Below are 20,179 nucleotides of genomic sequence, written 5' to 3' on the forward strand. Positions count from 1 at the left end.
AACTAACATTGTTTTAAGTATTTAAACAGCACAGATTTCCTACTGAAGCTTTTAGTGACTAAATGCTTACAAAAAAGTAGTATTGGAAGAAATTACAGTGTGCTGCGAATTTGTAATGTGAGCAAGTGTTTCTTTTTATGTTCTGTGAGTAAGAGTATGCAAACCAGAAGCTCCTGATGATACAATGTCCTTTAAAGCAAATGATAGCAGAATATTGTAATCACTTCACAGCACCATGTATTTTACAAAGCTAGCTCCATGTTGTACACTGAAGAGAAGAAAAAGACAAAGGGGAGAATTTTCTCCCTGCTAGACGAGTCAGTCGGGAATGGGCACAGGTGGGTGCAGAGCTGATTGCCATTTTACATGGGCGGGCCAATTAAGGCCCGCTCAGTGTGACGCACGGCCGACAGTGCTCAGCGTTACCTGTGCGGGCGGGGGGGGGAAGAGGGTGACTCGGAGCCTGTGCTCATTCGTGCATGCGCACGAAAGAGCACAGACATCTCCTTGAGACACAGAGCTGCCTCAGGGAGATTAAGTTCATATTGAAATATTTAAATAAAGAAAGGTAAAAATTATTTAGATATGTCCTGTCATGTGACAGTGTCACATGAGCTGGGGCATGTTTATGAAATGTGAATAAATCATTTTTAGATTTACGAAACTTTCAGGAAACCTCATCCCACCTGTGGATAAGGTTTCCTGAAAAATGCAAAGGCCGCTTGGGCTTTTCACCCGCTGCCAACCTTAAGGTTGGACAGACAACATTGATAATTAGTTTAATTGGCTTTTTAATGGGCTTAGTAGGTCTTTGACAGTTTGGTGGGTGTGCAGCCGCCTCCGGCGTGCGCCCGCCGAATGAAAGATCCCACACGCCAATGTGAAAATTCTCCCCCAAGTGTCGCAATTTAGCTTTCCCATGTAACCCGTAAGAAAATAAGAAAGTAATGAGTGATATTTTGAAGTGACTATGTTGATCTTTCGAGTCTGAACAAAAAGCAATGCTTGTATTTGGAAATTTAAATCTGGAGGCGAACACAACAAGGAATATAAAATGGAGTGAGGTAATAGAATTGTAAGTGTAGCCAATACCAACGGCTTTTTATCATGCAATAATAAAAGAACCAGACAGACCTTTCATGGAAATGGCCAATGTATGCATGTTGGTTTATGATATGTAAATTGTGAAGCATTATTCATTTATCTCATTGAGTATGTTCACTGTGTAGTCAATATGAGTTAATAAGCAAATATCCATTGTTTATTCTTGGTTCAGTTCATGAATAACGTTTTTTAAACAAATTTGATTATCAACATGGGAATTGAATACTAACCATTTCGGGCATTAGAATCAGTGTCAAGCACACCCAGGTCAGGTAGCACCTAAATTGAGGGTAAGGCTGGAATTTTCCAGTCCCATTGGCATCGGGTGTCATGGCGGGCAGCAGGGGACAATATGGCTAGATGGCCAAAAATCAGTTTCACGTGGTTGTGAAACCAGTTTCGATCATCTGCTCCACCCATCAATGGCAGGCTGCTTTTCCCACCACCACATTTTGGGAACTTAAATTCAATACTTTAGCATCTCATTATAAGACTTGCTTCCCAGAATCATTCCCCCATGCTGGATCATTGGGAATAATGCCAATGTGTTTCAGTGCTGTACATAAGCAATGTGCACCAGGCGAGCTGCACGTTGCTTGGGACTTCGAGGTTTGTTTGCCTACCTTGGTTCGGGAAGCACTCGCAGTCATCAGCACCTCGCTTTGCAGGGACACATCAATTTAGGGGGGCTCAGGGGCAGGTCTCTACTTACCAGGCCAGTCTTAAGTGCAGTTGGATTTTCAACAGCTGCAGGGCTGAGCTGTACTGGGGAAGGGGGATATCCCATGGTGTGTATGGGGGCATATGTTGATTTGCGCAAGTGGCCTCGAGATGGTGAGAGCTGAGGATGTAGTCTCCAGAGGAGATGAGACCAGATTGAGATTTGAGGATGTGTGTGAGAGAGTGAATGGTGATGTCCCTTGGGCTGGCAGTGAGTGAGATGCCAGTGAATGTGTGATGGCCTTGTGAGTGTGTGAGTTTAGGGTGATGAGATGGTTGCCTTACCCTGGCCGCACGGATGAGGTTATATATCCTCTTCCTGCACTGGATGGCCAAACCTTTGTGTGTAGCATTGGCACTGGTCACCTCTGCCACCACCTTCAAAGCTGGACTGGTGAGCCTGATGGGTCTCCTGCAGCCAGCGTGGGGTAGAGGACATCGCGGCGGGCCTCCACGGCATCCAGAAGATGTCCCAGGGCTGGACTCTTTTTGGGGCCATGTCTTCACAGGAGCAGTCCTGGGCTGCAAGCATTGAGAAGTGTGCGTGTGGCTGCAGTTTAAGTATGGCGCCCGGAGTGAAGAAACGGTGAGGTAATGGCATGGTGGGCAAATAAGAAGCCGCCTGCCAGTGAGATGGTGTGTTTCCTGTTGCTGCATAATTAATGAGGCGGAATTGAGACGATACACCGTGAAAATCCACCTTGCAGCCGGCGGGTAAAGCAATCTTCTTCCCACCCTCTACCCCACTTAGTGCAAATGTGGGACTGTTCCGCCCTGAAAAAGTACCTGGATGAACACTTGGCGCATCATAACATTCAAGGCTATGGGCCAAGTGCTGGTAAATGGGATTAGGTAGGTGGGTCAGGTATTTGTCACATGTTGGTGCAAACTCGATGGGCCGAAGGGCCTCTTCTGCACTGTGTGATTCTGTGAGTCTGTGAAGCTATCTCAGCTCTGTTCTAGCATCAGTGTCAATGATAATCTGAGGATAACCTTCCCTATCATGCCAGCATTGCATTTGGTCCATTTTCCACACTAACCCTCAGAGTGATGTTGTCAACGATTACCAAAACTGGGGAGATATTTGTGAGGTGCCTCATGCTCCTGAGGAACTGCATTGAGACTGCGGGAACCTAATTCACATTGTTCAGTTTGGGCCAACAGATAGAGAAGACATTGAACTGGATTTAATCCTCCCCTGCTGGCAGGCTTGAGGGCAGGGTGCCATGTTAAATTGAGTGGGTGACCTGCCTGCCAACTACCTGCCCATCCTTGCTACCACTGCAATTTTACCAGCAACAGGGGTGGCATTGGGCCTGTCTGTCAGTGGGCTAATTGAGGACCTTACTTGGGCAATTAATTGGGCAATTAACTGGCCTGGCCAGTTTCCTTTAAATACCTGTAGAAGCCCTTACTATCTTTTTTTTACATTTCTAGCTAGTTTCCTCTCATACTGTAATTTCCTCTTCCTTATTAATTAATTTTTTCATTTTTTGCTGTTCCTTATGTTCTGTCCAATCTTATGACCTGCCATTCATCCTTGTGGAATTATATGTTTTTTTGTTCAGTTTTATACTATCTTGAACTTCCTCAGTTAGACACAGATTGTGCATACTAGAAAGTATCTTTTCTGAGCATTTTGAAATATCTCCTTAAATGTCTGCCAATGCATCTCTACTGACATATCCCTTAATGTAATTTCCCAGTTCACTTTAGCCAGCTGTCTTCATCCCCTCATAATTTCCATTAATTAAGTTTAAAACACTAGTCTTTGATCCATCTCATGTGGCCTTGTTTCCCCCAGAGCATCAATCTCAGGTTAAGCCAATCTGATCACTTCTCTGTATAACTCTCCACCAACATCCCGCTTTCCCTTCCAAATCCCATCCTTCTCCATCTGCCCTGGAAAAAACTTGCCCCAAATTGGCGTTGAACTACAATTTCAAAATCTCAGCTGTAGAGCCTTTCTTCCTCTATTCACCACAACATTTCTGCAGTCACCGATCTGCTCAATCACACCCTTGCCTCAGCCTTCAATGTACTAGTTCTCATTAAAACTATTACTGTTTTACTCTGCTATTGCCCTCTTCCCAGCTCCTGTTAGTCCAAGGGCTGTAGACTTGAATGAATGTGGCAGACAACTGGTTTAGCCATTCACTATTAGGTCTGGCTGAACCACATAAAGCACGACTGTGTCCTGTTGTGTATTCCAAGCCTTCTTGAATCCCTCTCCCCTATCTCCTCCACCCTCACCTCCAAAGAGAAGGGTGTGAATTTCTTTGTTCCCAAGATTGAGACCATCCAATTAGCTTCCTTAGTTCCTTCCCTCACTTCCCCTAGTCCACCATGCCAAACCTCCTCCAAGGCTACCCCTTGTTCTGGCCCTAATGGCCTCCTCTAAGCCTCATGAACTCATTTTCTTCTCTAGTTTTTCTTCTATTTCCCTGCATGCTCTATCCAAGCTCACCATGTCCATGAGCACCCCCTGCTCTCTCAACCCTATTCCCACTACACTACTGATCACACAACTTTTTTTCCTGGCTCCCATGTTAGCTAACATTGCTAACTGTTCTCCCTCCTCAGATCCTGTCCCTTTCTGCTTCAAATCTTTTTCTCTACTAAAAAAGACAATCCTTGCCCCTCCATCCTTACAAACTAACGCCCCCGTCTCTGACCTTCCTTTTCTCACCAGTCATTGAATGTGTTGTCACCTCCCAAATTCATGCCCATCTGTCCTGGAACTCCACATTTGAATCCATCCAATTAGGCTTCCTACCCTGTCACAGTGCAAACAGCTCTTATCAAGGTCAGAATTGACGATCTATGTGACTCTAACAAAGGTAAACTATCCCTCCTGTCCATCTTGGCAAGACTGTTGTTTTTGACATAGTTGACCATAGTTAAAACCAAAACATAAATACTCAGTCAAATTCATGAAGCATGATCTACTGTAAGAACGTAAGAGGTAGGAACAGTAGTAAGCCATTCAACCCCTCAGATGTACTCTGCCAGTTAATAAGATCATGGCTGATCTGATGTGGCCTTAACTCTATTTTCCTGTCTGTCCCCCATAACCCTTGACTCCATTTGCCTACTCAGCCTTGAATATGTTCAATGATTCAGCCTTCATGCTCGCTGGAGTAGAGAATTCCAAACACTTACAATCCTCTGAGAGAAGAAGTTCCCATTGATCTCCATCTTAAACGTGAGACCCATTATTTTTAAATTGTTTCCCCTCGTTTTAGACCCATGAGGAGAAACATCCTTTCAGCCCCTATCCTATCAAGCCCCCTCAGAATCTAATATACACACAAATGAAACATGGAGAAAAGGTTGTGCAATGTCCACCCTTTTGTGCACTCAGACAATAAAAGAGGGATGAGGGAAAGAAAGGGGTACAGGGCAAGACCACCATAAAAAAACAAGAGTTATGGTTTCACGTGTGTCCAGAGCCTAGAATCAAAAGTCTAGTGGTGTATTCCTTCAGAGGTTAGCAGGCTGATACAATTGCAGGGTGACTCGACTTTCCAGAAGCGAGGACTTCGACATTGGGAGAAGGCACGTAGAGATGAATTAGACTTGAAGGCACAAAAACAGAAGTCCAAATATTTCAGTAGTTCACAGTGTAAATGAAGACCAGGCACTTCAAACAGGGACTGAAGATGTAATTCAAGAGCTGTATAATTAAAGGAATACAAACACCTCATGTCTTGGTCGGTCATATGACAGTGTGGTATTCAGCTAACAAGGTGCCTGGTTGAAACCCATTGTGTTTGGAGCACAAGGATGGGGCCATTAGCACAACATTGGAGATTATGATCAGTGCTTTGTCCAGAGTTGGCTGGTGCAGACCTATGGTCTATGAATCCTTTGTATTGGCTTGGCTGGATCACATTCAAGGACACATTCAAGGGTGATGAGGTAGCCTTTCTCCTTTGGAACAGCTTAAAATCTTCCAGAAACCAGCATGTGATCAGCTGCAGCCTTTTTTATCAGCCCAGCAATTGTGCATTTTGAAAACCAGAAAAAGGACTTTATAATGTAGCCAGGCTGACTGTGGTCTTATGGAAGGAAGAATGGGAAGTGCAGACACATACAGGCATTCTCACATATATCCTGGAACATCAGACACACAGTTAGCAAGGGAACTGGCAGTTCCCTGCTGCCTGGGGAAATCTATTCAGTGCTAGAGTTCTGACTTCCCTGTGTTGGGAGTCAGGCATTCCCATTTCCTGATTAAGTAACAGTGAAAGGGTCTGGGGGTCTTATAGGGGTATTAGTACTCATGGGGTGAGTGATGGTCAAACTGCTCTGGGTGATTTGCAGGGGAGTGCTGGACATCTTACTCTGTGAAGGCCAGGCCCTAGAATCATAGGGCCAAACTGCTCTTTTCCAGCCTAGGACCCACCTGTCCACTTTGGTAACATGTCGGCTCAGGTGTTCGGACCTAGGGACTGTGGTTTGGCTGAGGGTCAGGAGAATGGGGTGCTTTAAAGGCACCTTGACCTCTTTAAGGGATTCCAGTTCGAGTGCTAGCACAGCTGGAAAGTTCCAGCTTCTGGTGCTAGGTGCTTTTGGTTGGCACAGCAACAGTTGGGCAGTTGGCCCCTGAACTTGGGTCAGCCTTTTTGGGTCGAGGTGACACAAAGAAGGCCTTCTGGCAGGGGCCTCTCCTGCATCCATACCGGATATGGCTACTGGGCTGTAGCCTGGTGGGGGGGTTAAGGATCATTTTGCCCAATGACAGACATTAGGCCAACTGGCCTATAGGTCCTTAATTGCTGTCTCCGTCCTTTCTTGAACAGAAATGTTACATTGGTGGTTTTTCAATCCACTGGGACCTTTCCAGAGTCGAGGGAATTTTGGAAGATTATAGCCAATGCATCCATTATCTCTGCAGACACTTCTTTTAAGATCCTAGGATGTAGGCCATCAGGTCTAGGGGACTTGTCCGCCATAAGTCTCATTAGTATTTCCATTAGTTTTCCCCTAATTATAGTGATTGATCTAAGGTCCTCCTTTCTTTTTTGCCTCTTGATTTTCAACTACTCTTGGGATGATTTTTGTGTCTTCTTCAAAGAGGACGGATGCATAATACTTGTTCAAAGCCGCTGCCATTTTCTTTTTTCCCATTATTAATTCTCCAGTCTCACCCTCTAAGGGACAAAAGCTCACTTTTTTCCTTCCCATATACTTGTAGAAGCTTTTACTGTCAGCTTTTATATTTCTTGCTAGTTTCCTCTTGTGCTCCAATTTCTCCCTTTTTTTTTAGTTATCCTTGGCTGGTTTCTAAAATTTTTCCAATCTTCTGTCCTACCACTAATCGTTGCAGCATTGCACGCCTTTTCTTTCAATTCCTTCCTTCCTTAGTGAGCCCTGGATGCTGCATCCTTCTGGTAGAGTCTTTCTTCCTCAATGGAATATATCTTTGTTGAGAGTTATGAAATATCCCCTTAAATGTCTGCCACTGCATCTCCACCATCTTACATTTTAATCTATTTTCCCAGCCCACTAGAGCCATCTCTGTTTTCAAATCCTTGGCAATTCCTTTGTTTAAGTTGAAGACACTAGTTATGGACCCACATTTCTCACTTTCAAACTGAATGGGAAATCCTATTATACTATGATCACTTTTGCCCAAAGGATTTTTTACTATGAGATCCTTAATTAATCCTGTCTCATTACACATTACCAGGTCCAAAATAGCCTGTTCCCTGATAGGTTCCAGAATGTATTATTCTAAGTAGCGGTCCAAAATACATTCTATGAATGCATCCTCTAAGTTACTGTTGTCAATTTGATTTGTCCAATTGATGTGAAGATTAATGCTGTGTCTTTCTTGCAAGCCCCGATTATTTCTTGATATATACTCTTGATGTGTACTCTTCAGCTGCCTCAACAATGACCTTCCCTTCATCATAAGATCAGAAGTGTGGAGGTTCACTGATGATTGTACAATGTTCAGTGTCATTTGCAACTCCTCAGATACTGAAGCAGTACATTGGAACATAGTGACATAAGGTTTAGGAGCAGGAATAGGCCATTCAGCCCTTTGAACCAGCTCCATGATTCAATAAGATCATGGCTGTGGTCTCGGTTCCACTTTGCCATCTGCCCCTCATATCCCTTGACTCCCTTGCCTATCAAAAATCTTTCTAACTGCCTTGAATAAATTCAATAACCTAGCCCCCACTGTTTTCCAGGGAAGAGAATTCTACATACTAATGACCCTTTGAGAGAAAAAATTTCTCCCCATCTCCATCTTAACTGATCGACCTCTTATTCTTAAACTGTGTACCCTGATTCTAGTCTCCCCAAAAGTGGAAACATCCTACCCCTATCCACCCTATCAAATCTCCTCAGGATCTTAAATGTTTCAATAAGATCACCTCTCATTTTTTTCAACTCCAGTGGGTATAGGCCCAAACTGTTCAACCTTTCTTCATAAAGATAAATCCCTCATCCCAGGACTGAGTCAAGTGAGCCTCTCTGAACTGCTTCTAATACAATTATATCCTTTTTCAAATAAGAAGACCAAAACTGTACACAAAACTCCAGATGTGGTCTCACCAATGACCTGTAAAGCTGCAGTGAAACTTACCCATTCCCTTTGCAATAAAAGCCAACATTCCATTTATTGTCCTGACCTGTATGCTGACTTCTTGTAATTCATGTACCAGGGCACCCATATACTTCTGTACCAATGGCCTGAATTTTCCCATTGGCGATTTGGGGGCAGGATCCGCTCGCTGACAGGAAAATGACATGGGATGATGTCGGGAGGAACCCCCAATGTCATCCAGGTCTCTTTAAAGTTTTAGGAATGTGGGTGGGCAGCCAAATCAGCTGTCTGCCCGCCGACCTGTCAATGGCCAATTGAGGCCATTGACAGAATAATTAGATAATTAAAGACCCTGCCCGTCCAACCTTAAGGCTGGCGGGCAGGCCAGGAGCCCCAGCGGGCTTCTGATAATACATGAAACCTCATCCACTGCCGGGATGAGGTTTCATATCTGTTTTTAAAAACTTTAATACATTTTATGTGATATTGAATAACATGTCCCATCTCGTGTGACATTGTCACATGAAGGCGACGTTAATAATTTTTAAATTTTTCTATTATTAAAGTTTTTTGGACTGTCAGTAATCTCCCTGAGACAGCACTTTGTCTCAGGGAGCAGTGCACTCTTTCGCGTGCATGTGTGAAACAGTGCACTTTGACAGCTGGGGATTTCCTCTCCCCCCACACACTGGAAGCACATAGCACTTCCTGTCAGGCAGGCAGCTGAGAGGGCCAAAATGGCTGGGGGCCCCGTTTTGGTGGCAGGGGTCGGCTGTCCGCCCGCCGCCGAGCTGGTGGGGCCTGCACGCCATCTGAGGGCAAAATTTTGCCCAATGATTTCTGCAATCTTTCTCCACTTAAGTAGCAAACTGCTTTTCTATTCTTCCTGCCAAAGTGGGCAAGTTCACATTTTCCCAAATTATACTCCATCTGTCAAATTTTTGCCCACTCATAGAACCTGCTTATGTCCTTTTGCAGACTCTCTACCTCCTTTTAACAACTTACGTTCCTATACATCTTGATGTCATTGGCAAATTTAGCAACCATACATTCAGACCCTTCATCCAAATCATCAGTATAGATTGTAAATAGTTGAGGCCTAAGCACTGAGCCCTGTGGCTCTCCACTCATCACATCTTGACAATCTGAAAAAGACCCATTAATCCCTAGTCATGTTAGCTAACCAATTCTTTATCCATGCTAATATGTTCCCCCCACACCATGTAATCTTATCCTGTGTATAAACTTTGATGTTATCAAATACCTTCTGGAAATCTAAGCACACCACATCTACAGGTTCCCCTTTATTCACCTTGCTTGTTATTTCCTCAATAAGCTCTAATAAATTAATTAAACATGACTTTACTTTCACAAACCCATGTTGACTCTGCCTGATCAAATAATGATTTTCAAAGTATCCTGCTATAACCTCCTTGATAATGTTTGTGTCCTTATGAATCTTCACTATCAACATCCTGGGGGTTACCACTGACCAGAAAGTTGACTGGAGCATGTATGTAAATATTGGGACTACAAGAGCAGGTCAGAGGCTGGGAACTTTGCAATGAGTAATTCACTACTTGACTCCCCAAAGCCTGTCCACCATCTACAAGGCATAAGTCAGGAGTGTGATGAATACTCTCCCCTTTCCTGAATGAATGCAGCTCCCACAACACACAAGAAGCTCAACGTCATCTAAGAAAAAGCCTGCTGGATTGGCACCTCATCAACACCTTAAACATTCACTCCCTCCACCACTGATGCACAGTGGTAGCAGTGTGTATCCTCTACAAGATGCACAGCAGCAATTTGCCAAGGCTCATTTGACAGCACCTTCCAAACCCATGACTTCTTTCTCCAAAAGGACAAGGGCAGCAGGTCCATGGGAACACCGCCACCTTCATGTTCCCTGCCAAGCCACATGCCACTTGAAACTATATCACTGTACCTTCGCTGTTGCTGGATTAAAATCCTGGAGCTCCCTGCTTAACAGCACTGTGGGTGTACTTGCACCAGATTGTCTATAGAAGTTCAAGAAAGCAGCTCATCACCACCTTCTCAAGAACAATTAGAGATAAGCAACAAATGCTGGCCTTCCATCCAACATCCACATCCCATGAAAGAATAAAAAAACCCTGCTTTTGAAAGGTAAAAAATAAGCCTTAAGCACCTGCTCCCCTCCACTGATTGACAGGCAATAGGTTTTGAAATGGATAGGACAGCATCTGTTCTTTCAAAATCAGGTTCTTGCAGGTGCAATAATGATTTGAAATCTATGGTCATTATGAATGCTTGACTGAGTTCCAAAAACTATTGGGGCACTCAGTTCTGTTGACCTAGCTGTTCAGGGGAATGACCATCAGTTTTACAAGGCTGTTAAAACATCCTCTGCCTTTGATGTGGTTTCCTAGTGCATAGTTGTTTGGTTGCACATCTTAATGGCCACTTAAAGGATGAGCTTTTTCTCAATGGAGAGCAGTTTTTACTTGCAGTTTCGATGACAGGTTTCTGTATGATAGTTTTATTATGCTGTCATAGGTTTAATTTTCTTAAAGGCAGCTTATTTGGCTAGATAGCTAGGGCAGAATTTTACTGCCCCGTTTCGGTGGGGACAGATCCGTAAAATGCGGCGAGACATTCTAAACCTCATTGACTTTGATGGGAACCTAAAATCGCGTTGCTGTAAAATTTTGCCTCTAGAGTGTGATGCAGTATAACCAACAGCGTGGGTTCAATCTCCAGACTGGCTGTGGTATTTAATGGAGGCCTGCCTTCTCACCTTGATCCAGGAGAAGGCAGGCCTCCATAATGGTGAGAGATTCCTATGGTCCTTTGTGGATTATGGCTAATTACAAATAATTACAAATACACAGTGAATAGATGATCTTAATTTATGTTTGTTACAAACTTAATGATTTAGTGGACTGAGGTACTAATATACAAGTTGTGAAAATTTTGTTTTATAAACAATGTTGAACAATATTGTTCCAAATAGCAAACTAGTTATTATTTTATCATAGCTTTTGCTACTATTATTTAATATGTTTAATATGGCATGCAGGGAAGATTCAGAACACTCCCACCTTTTTATCATGGATGAAGAATTCCCTAACATTGCAGTGGGTTTAATCTGTTTGCAAATTAGTTTCTGTAGGAAGAGCCTTAATTAAAATAACAACTTTATCTGATTTTGTTATAGGACTTTTATTGCAATGTTATAGGTTTGATTCAGGAAGTCCTCAAAAGAAGAGCTAGGAATTACATTACAAGGCTATTTTTAAATGAAGTGACTTTATTTCTGTACTGTCAGTCCAGAGCTGTCACGAAGACGTGCTATATGGAATTAATTTGATATCTCATCGGCTGGTTTCACATATTAAACTTTTAAAAGGGACATTTCACTGGGACAGAAAAGCACTGACTTAAAATGGCTGCCAATTTGCATCCATGTAGCCACAGTGCATTTCATGGAGACGTAGTGGCTATGGAGGCCCCAACAGGCAATGACTTCCCTGGAGGTGTGAAAAGCTCCTTTTCTCATCTGAATGGAATAATGAACCATTCAGGAGTTAATCGCTGGAACATTAAAAAATAATCACCTCGTCTATCACAATGACTAAGAGGAGCGGTGCCAGACACGATCAAATTCCTTTTATAATATACAACTGGCATGGAGAGAGGTCATTTGATATAACCTTTTGTGTGGATGCTTGAATTTGGGATTTGGCAGAGATACTCTAGCTGTTGGAGTGAGCGGCTGTCTTTCGCCCTCTCTCTACAATATTTCATCTAAGCTTTGAACGCTGTATTGTTGAATTAAAAGTGTGTCTACATTCCTACAGCAAACTAAGACTATCTACTGAAGGTAACTGGAGTTCTACAACAGTGATTCCAGGAGGAAAGGGACATGCCAGCCACAGCTTTAAACCTATGGCCTCAGCTGAAGAAACAACGTCTTCATATACTTAACTTGATCAAGTTTAACCTCTGATACTCTGTAAAGTTGTATTTTTAGTGCATGTTTGGGGTTTGAGTGTGTGTTTTTGTAAGTTAGTGGGAAGTAGGACATATTGGTACTTTTTAAACATTTCTACCTCGGTGGGTTTTAATACAATAAAACAAACCCCTTTACATGTTTAACTCAAGAATACCTGCCTGGCTTAATGCTTACAAACTGCACACAGTCAAGTACATACTGAATTGGCAATACAGCAACCTTCTAAAATTCAAAACCTCTGCAATAATAAAACATGGAGTGAGAAAGGAGGAAAGCCAATCTATCCCACTTCACCTGTTCATAACAAACCTGAAAACCTCCAATAATCTTTTGGTACTCTATTTTCAGAATTCTCTACCTTGCCTACATTTGACTTTATTTGATCTCAAATTACAAATGTAGAATATCTAGCAACAAGTGCCTGAGGATCATATGCAATTAACTTTGAGAAGCAACATAAATCATTTAAGGATCTATTTTGTCCAAAGTGTTGTGGTAATGAAAAAACTTTGATTAAAATGCTAAACAGAGATGACAGTGGATTTCTTTTCCATTGTTACTATGACTTGTGTTTGTTCAACTCTAAAATGGGTTAAGAAGAGTAGTGAAAGAAATCCTTTCTTGTCGATGTTGTGATATACCTATTCAAGGTTTATGTTAGAAATGAAATCGGGGCAGATTTTCACATGCATTAGGATGTTTTATTATGTTAAACGTTCTAAATAAATACAAATTGTTGTTGCATTGCTTCCTACAAATGGGAGCACACAGATGAAAGGGAACAGAAAATTATGTGAAGATCAGTAATTCAGATTTTACCTATTTTTGTGCATAATTTAGGTGAATTTCCTTAGTGTTTCTTCTACGCTGAAGCTTTGGCAGAAGGTGTTGCAGAAACTCTGAGGACAACACTGTAGGTGCTGCACATGCCTTTGTTCCAGGTGCCTGCTGCTCATTGTTGTTAAATGCCTTTAAGGGATATCAGTATGACATCTCTAAAAGGGAAATGTGTCAGGTGATTCAGTCTTAGTTTCACTTTTGCTTTGAGTAGAACACACACACACACACACACACACACACATAAAACAGGGAGGCACTGGCATAGTGGTAGTCACTGGACTAGTATTCCAGACACCCAGGGCAATGCTGTGGGGTCCTGGGTTCGAAGCCCACCAGATGGTGGATGGTGAAATTTGAATTCAATTTTTAAAAATCTGGAATTAAAATGGTGACCATCGAACCATTCGTGATTGTCTTCAAAACCCATCTGGTACACTAATGCCCTTTAGGGAAGGAAATCTGCTGTCTTTACCTGGTCTGGCCTACAGGTGACCCCAGGCCCTCAGCAATGTGGTTAACTCTTAAAAATGTCTTCTGAACTAGGGCAATTAGGGATCGGCAATAAATACTGGCCTACCAGCGACACCCGCATCCCATGAATTAAAAGAAAACACAAACACAGCTCTGATGCCTTCAGGCCGTATACATGACGTGTTTCCCCTATCCCTTATGAGTGATTGGTGTCTTGTATCTTGTACAGTAAATCAGCCTAAAGTATTATAGCATTATAATAACATGACGTGGTGTTCAGCAGTAGTCAGACTGGTGGCAGCGAGATTAAGTACAGAAATGATATGGTGAACAGCCTTAGATCATACTGCATGTCATGAGAAGACCCTTGGTCAGACGGCAATGAAGTTGCAGCATCAGCGAGTGTTGAGAAAGCAGCATGGTGCCTGCAAAGAAAAGCTTTGGAGACACAGTGCCAAGCTAGTGCTCAAGCAAAGGGCTGGTAAGCAGACACATCGCTCCTGGCGAGATTACAACGCATAGCTTGTCAGTTCTGTGGGTTGGACAGTGCATCGAGAGGACCATCATCGGGTCAGCTTAGTTGGGAAAGGCAAGTGATCAGGGTGTGGGCTGGATCAATAGTCTGCAAGGGAGAGGCAAACAAAATAAAAACAAAAAAAGTCATAAGTGTTGGGCCAGAGAAGGTTGTGGTTATATTAAACAAAAACAGAATTACCTGGAAAAACTCAGCAGGTCTGGCAGCATCGGCGGAGAAGAAAAGAGTTGACGTTTCGAGTCCTCATGACCCTTCGACAGAACTTGAGTTCGAGTCCAGGAAAGAGCTGAAATATAAGCTGGTTTAAGGTGTGTGTGTGGGGGGCGGAGAGATAGAGAGACAGAGAGGTGGAGGGGGTTGGTGTGGTTGTAGGGACAAACAAGCAGTGATAGAAGCAGATCATCAAAAGATGTCAACGACAATAGTACAATAGAACACATAGGTGTTAAAGTTAAAGTTGGTGATATTATCTAAACGAATGTGCTAATTAAGAATGGATGGTAGGGCACTCAAGGTATAGCTCTAGTGGGGTTTTTTTTAATAATGGAAATAGGTGGGAAAAGGAAAATCTTTATAATTTATTGGAAAAAAAAAGAAGGGGGAAACAGAAAGGGGGTGGGGATGGGGGAGGGAGCTCATGACCTAAAGTTGTTGAATTCAATATTCAGTCCGGAAGGCTGTAAAGTCCCTAGTCGGAAGATGAGGTGTTGTTCCTCCAGTTTGCGTTGGGCTTCACTGGAACAATGCAGCAAGCCAAGGACAGACATGTGGGCAAGAGAGCAGGGTGGAGTGTTAAAATGGCAAGCGACAGGGAGGTTTGGGTCATTCTTGCGGACAGACCGCAGGTGTTCTGCAAAGCGGTCGCCCAGCTTACGTTTGGTCTCTCCAATGTAGAGGAGACCACATTGGGAGCAACGAATGCAGTAGACTAAGTTGGGGGAAATGCAAGTGAAATGCTGCTTCACTTGAAAGGAGTGTTTGGGTCCTTGGACGGTGAGGATAGAGGAAGTGAAGGGGCATCTTTTGCGTGGGCATGGGGTTGTGCCATAGGAGGGGGTTGAGGAGTAGGGGGTGATGGAGGAGTGGACCAGGGTGTCCCGGAGGGAGCGATCCCTACGGAATGCCGATAAGGGGGGTGAAGGGAAGATGTGTTTGGTGGTGGCATCATGCTGGAGTTGGCGGAAATGGCGGAGGATGATCCTTTGAATGCGGAGGCTGGTGGGGTGATAAGTGAGGACAAGGGGGACCCTATCATGTTTCTGGGAGGGAGCAGAAGGAGTGAGGGCGGATGCGCGGGAGATGGGCCGGACACGGTTGAGGGTCCTGTCAACGACCGTGGGTGGAAAACCTCGGTTAAGGAAGAAGGAGGACATGTCAGAGGAACTGTTTTTGAATGTAGCATCATCGGAACAGATGCGACGGAGGCGAAGGAACTGAGAGAATGGGATGGAGTCCTTACAGGAAGTGGGGTGTGAGGAGCTGTAGTCGAGATAGCTGTGGGAGTCGGTGGGTTTTTTTTTTATTTTTATTAAAAAAAAACCCACTAGAGCTATACCTTGAGTGCCCTACCATCCATTCTTAATTAGCACATTCGTTTAGATAATATCACCAACTTTAACTTTAACACCTATGTGTTCTATTGTACTATTGTCGTTGACATCTTTTGATGATCTGCTTCTATCACTGCTTGTTTGTCCCTACAACCACACCAACCCCCTCCACCTCTCTGTCTCTCTATCTCTCCGCCCCCCACACACACACCTTAAACCAGCTTATATTTCAGCTCTTTCCTGGACTCGAACTCAAATTCTGTCGAAGGGTCATGAGGACTCGAAACGTCAACTCTTTTCTTCTCCACCGATGCTGCCAGACCTGCTGAGTTTTTCCAGGTAATTCTGTTTTTGTTTTGGATTTCCAGCATCCGCAGTTTTTTTGTTTTTATCTCTGTGGTTATATTAGGTGGCTTTGGGAGTTGCTGAACAATAAATTGAATAATAAGCAAAGACGCTATTACTCTGCGGAGTTTTGCCGCCACAAGTCATCTTCATGGGCGGAATTTTGGAAAAGCACGCAAAAGCGGCTGCAGCAACACTCATTCTAGGACTGCAGAAGAAGGAAGGTCAAAGGGATATTGTCAGAATGTCCACAAAGTTCCCCAGTTTGAACTGGGCTGCAGCTGACCTACTATCTGAATTCTGAATGCTTAAACAATGCACAGAGCTATAGTTTCTTGATTGAGGCTATTCTGGGCTAGACAAGCAAGCCATAAAAATTCACCTAGAAATTGGGATGAAGGTCTACAGAGGCTGAACACTTTAGGATTAACAGAAGAAAAGTTAAAGGATCCCCAAAAGATGTGGACTACATTGGAAGACCGGTTCAGAATCAGGTTAAACTTCTGTATCCATTGACTAGAATGCATGTCATTTTGACAACAACTACAGGATCCATAAACCACTTTGTGAGCAGATCTAGAGGAAAAGTAGATACGGCAATTTTTGAAACACAGAACGAGCAGACAGGATTGTTGAGTTGGTGATCGCATCCACTCCCATGCAAGCATTCCAGAAAGATCTGCTACACAAGCCAAAAATGTGTAGCATTGAAGGCCTAGTCAAGGATGGAGGTAAGTGCTACCCTGCAGGTCGACAACACTTACAGGTCCTTAGTACAACCCCCATTGTTGACACAGTCACTAAAATACCCAAACCTAGCAAGACATGTGGAAGGTGTGGCCTTCTGCATGCACCAGGGAAATCCCAGCTTTTCATCATCCTGGAAGGCATGTGGCAAAAAGGGGCATTAGCAGCAGTGCACTGGAGCATCTACAAAGAGACATGCACTGATCCAAACAGGCTGTACACAATGGGTACCTTCAAGCAATAAGAATGACTATCTGGTATCCCAGCAGAAACATACATGAGATGATTGACAAACCAGGAAATGACGATGATGTACACGATGAGACTAAGACCAGTGAATACATGTTTCACACTGTCAATCTTGTGGAAAACATAAATGTCATGACACCATCCAAAGCGTTTGCTAAGATTCAAATTATCTTCCCTAAGAGAGTTGGTAACTATTCCTACCTCTGCGAGTTCTAAAACACATGTATCCATAGATGTGGAAGACCATGGCGAAACCTACTGTCATGAAAATTTCAGCGTACAACAGTTCACTAATTCCTGTGCAAGATCCATTGTCCAGGAGTGCAAGCACAAGCAATCCTCCTGGGTATCACAGATGTTCCACATTGTGGAAACTAAATGCCCAGTGATTGCAGGTCTACCAGCGTGACATGACCTCACGCTAATGACAATCCATGGAATCAACCAGATGTCACAAGGCAGATCAATCTCAGAAACTATACCTATCACCTCAGTTCACCACCTATCATGAAGATAATAATGTGTATAATGTTATTGGAAATTATTTTAAATTCGACTTGTAGTATGGTCTATGTCTATGGGTGTGAGTGTGTCTTAATCGGATTAAAGCCAGCTAGTCTGAGTGCTTTGATGTATAGTAGCTTCGAGGTGTTAAACAGTAAGGTAGAAGGTACACTTGCATTTTGTTGAATGGACCATTCAAAGACTGGGGGTGAAATCTTGCACCTAGCTAGGAGACACCAAGCAATATGTTTATATTGCTAATAAGATTGGTGCTATGAAAGGGGTTTTATTGTAAGACAAGGTGGAGTTCAAAGGGCCTGGTGATACAATGAGAGTTTGCATTCAAAGGGAAGGCTAGGTATATAGAGTTTTGTATGTGTTAGTCAGAGGCATGTGAGATCTAAGCTGCCTGTAAGTCTATAACGGTGTAAAGGAACCACATGTGAATTTGTAAGATAAAATGTGCTTTGCCTGGTGTCTGTTTAAGTCTATGGGTTATTGTTGGCTTGGTGAAGATCTTGGGAGTGATTAATTTGGGGATTTGTTTAAAAATGATCATGGTAGCAATTCGTAGACATGTTTACATGTTTAAACTTGTTGTTAAATTAATAAATGTTTAACTAATTTATATATAAAAAAAGTCTCGAGGTCTGGTGGTTTTATTCCTGAATTCAGAGCTGCATCTCAAACATACCAATTGAAAATATAGGTTATGACAGTTGTTTAAATTTTCCCTCTGGGATTTTAACTAACTCAGCCTTTACCATCTGTTGTGTCATAATAATTAGAGGCTCTTGGCAGAATAATATTTGTAATTCTTTCATTGATTTGGAATTGGTTATGAGTATGAGATGCACTTTAAATTCAGGAATTGCTAAGGTTTTTATAGAAGTGGTGAGGCTGCGGGATAGCTTTGGCAATTGCTAAGACTTGTCTGGGAGTAGGAGATATAATATTGATTGGGTTGCAAAAATAACCAAGAGTAAGTTAACAGAGTTGGCAGGTAAGTTAAAATTGGGGTTACCTGTGGGAGCTAGGAAATCAGATATAATTAAAAGTGTAACACAACATTTACAGGTGGGAGTGCCACCTGACACTAGTGAATCACAGCTTGAGGCAGTGAGACTTCAGTTACAAATAAAGAAGCTTGAATTTGAACAAGCAAAGGAAATGAAAAAACTTGAATTCAAAGCAAAGGAAAGAGAAATGACATTTAAAAGGGAGCAAGCATATAGGCAGGAGAAAGAAAGGAAACTGGAACTGGTAAATCAGGGAAGAGACAGAGAGAGAGAGAGAGAGAGAGAGGGAGAGAATACCTGCTTAAAAAATAGATCTTGGATTCTGAGGAGAGTTCTGATGATGGAAAAACCTTTAACCTAAAACCCAGTGGGGAGATATTTAAATTTGTACAATCTCTTCCAAAGTTTGAGGAAAAAGATGATGAAGCATTCTTTATGTCATTTGAGAAGATAGCTAAACAGATGAAATTACCACAGGAGTACTGGACATTATTATGATAGTTGCTGTGTAGATCACTTGAGGTATATGCTTCGCCGTCTGAAGACGTATCGGAGAATTATGATGTGATGAAAAAGGCTATTTTGAGTGCATATGAGTTGGATCCTGAAGCATACAGGCAGAAATTTATGAATATGAGAAAACAGCCTGGGCAAACTTATATTGAGTTTGAGAGAGTGAAATAAAATAATCTTGACCGGTGGATACGGGTGTTAAAAATAGAGACAACATATGCAGCTCTTAGGGAAGTAATACTTTTGGAAGAATTTAAAGACTCGATTCCTTCATTTTAGAGCTCATGTGGAGGAACAGAGGGTTCAAACTGTAAGACAAGCAGCAGAGATAACTAATGATTATGAGTTAGTTCTTAGAGCGAAACCTTTTTCTCGTCACCCTTTCAAATTGGAAAAGGATAGAGGAGGTGAAAGGAAGGTAAGTAGGTAGTGAGGGCTGGTTGAGGTGGTCAAGGAGTGATTGAGAATTCACAGGAAGTTTTCTCTCAGAATAAAAAGGAAGGTGTTGAGGGTAGGAGTGACATTTGAAAATTGAGGTGTTTTCATTGTAATAAAGTGGGGCACACAAAGTCAATGTGTTGGAAATTATTGGGAAAAGCTATTGGAGTTATTGGGGTACAGACAAGTTCTGGAAGTAAAAGTACTGTGGGATCTGAGGTTCAGGCAAAGGAAAAATAGTTTGGGTACAGGTGAAATAGGGAGAATCAGTGATAGGTAAAGAAGTGGGAATGTGTTCCAGTATACCCAAGAGAATTCCGAAGAGCAGGTTGCAGAAATGTTTAAAGACTTTGTGTGTGAAAGGTAAGTCTTTCCATGTGTACAGGGTGGAGTAGGTAAAGATGTTAACATTTTAAGAGACACAGGGCTTAGTCAATCTTTAATGTTGTAGGATAGTGATACTTTTTGTTCAGAGAGAATTGCAGGAACTGGTGATAATAATTGGGTTCATGGAGATGCTAAATCTGTCCCGTTGTGGAAGTTAAATTTAAAGAGCAAATGGAGGGCAGGGGAAGTTATTGTTGC

This window comes from Carcharodon carcharias, chromosome 1 (assembly GCF_017639515.1).
Source record: "Carcharodon carcharias isolate sCarCar2 chromosome 1, sCarCar2.pri, whole genome shotgun sequence".
In the NCBI taxonomy this organism is placed as follows: domain Eukaryota; kingdom Metazoa; phylum Chordata; class Chondrichthyes; order Lamniformes; family Lamnidae; genus Carcharodon; species Carcharodon carcharias.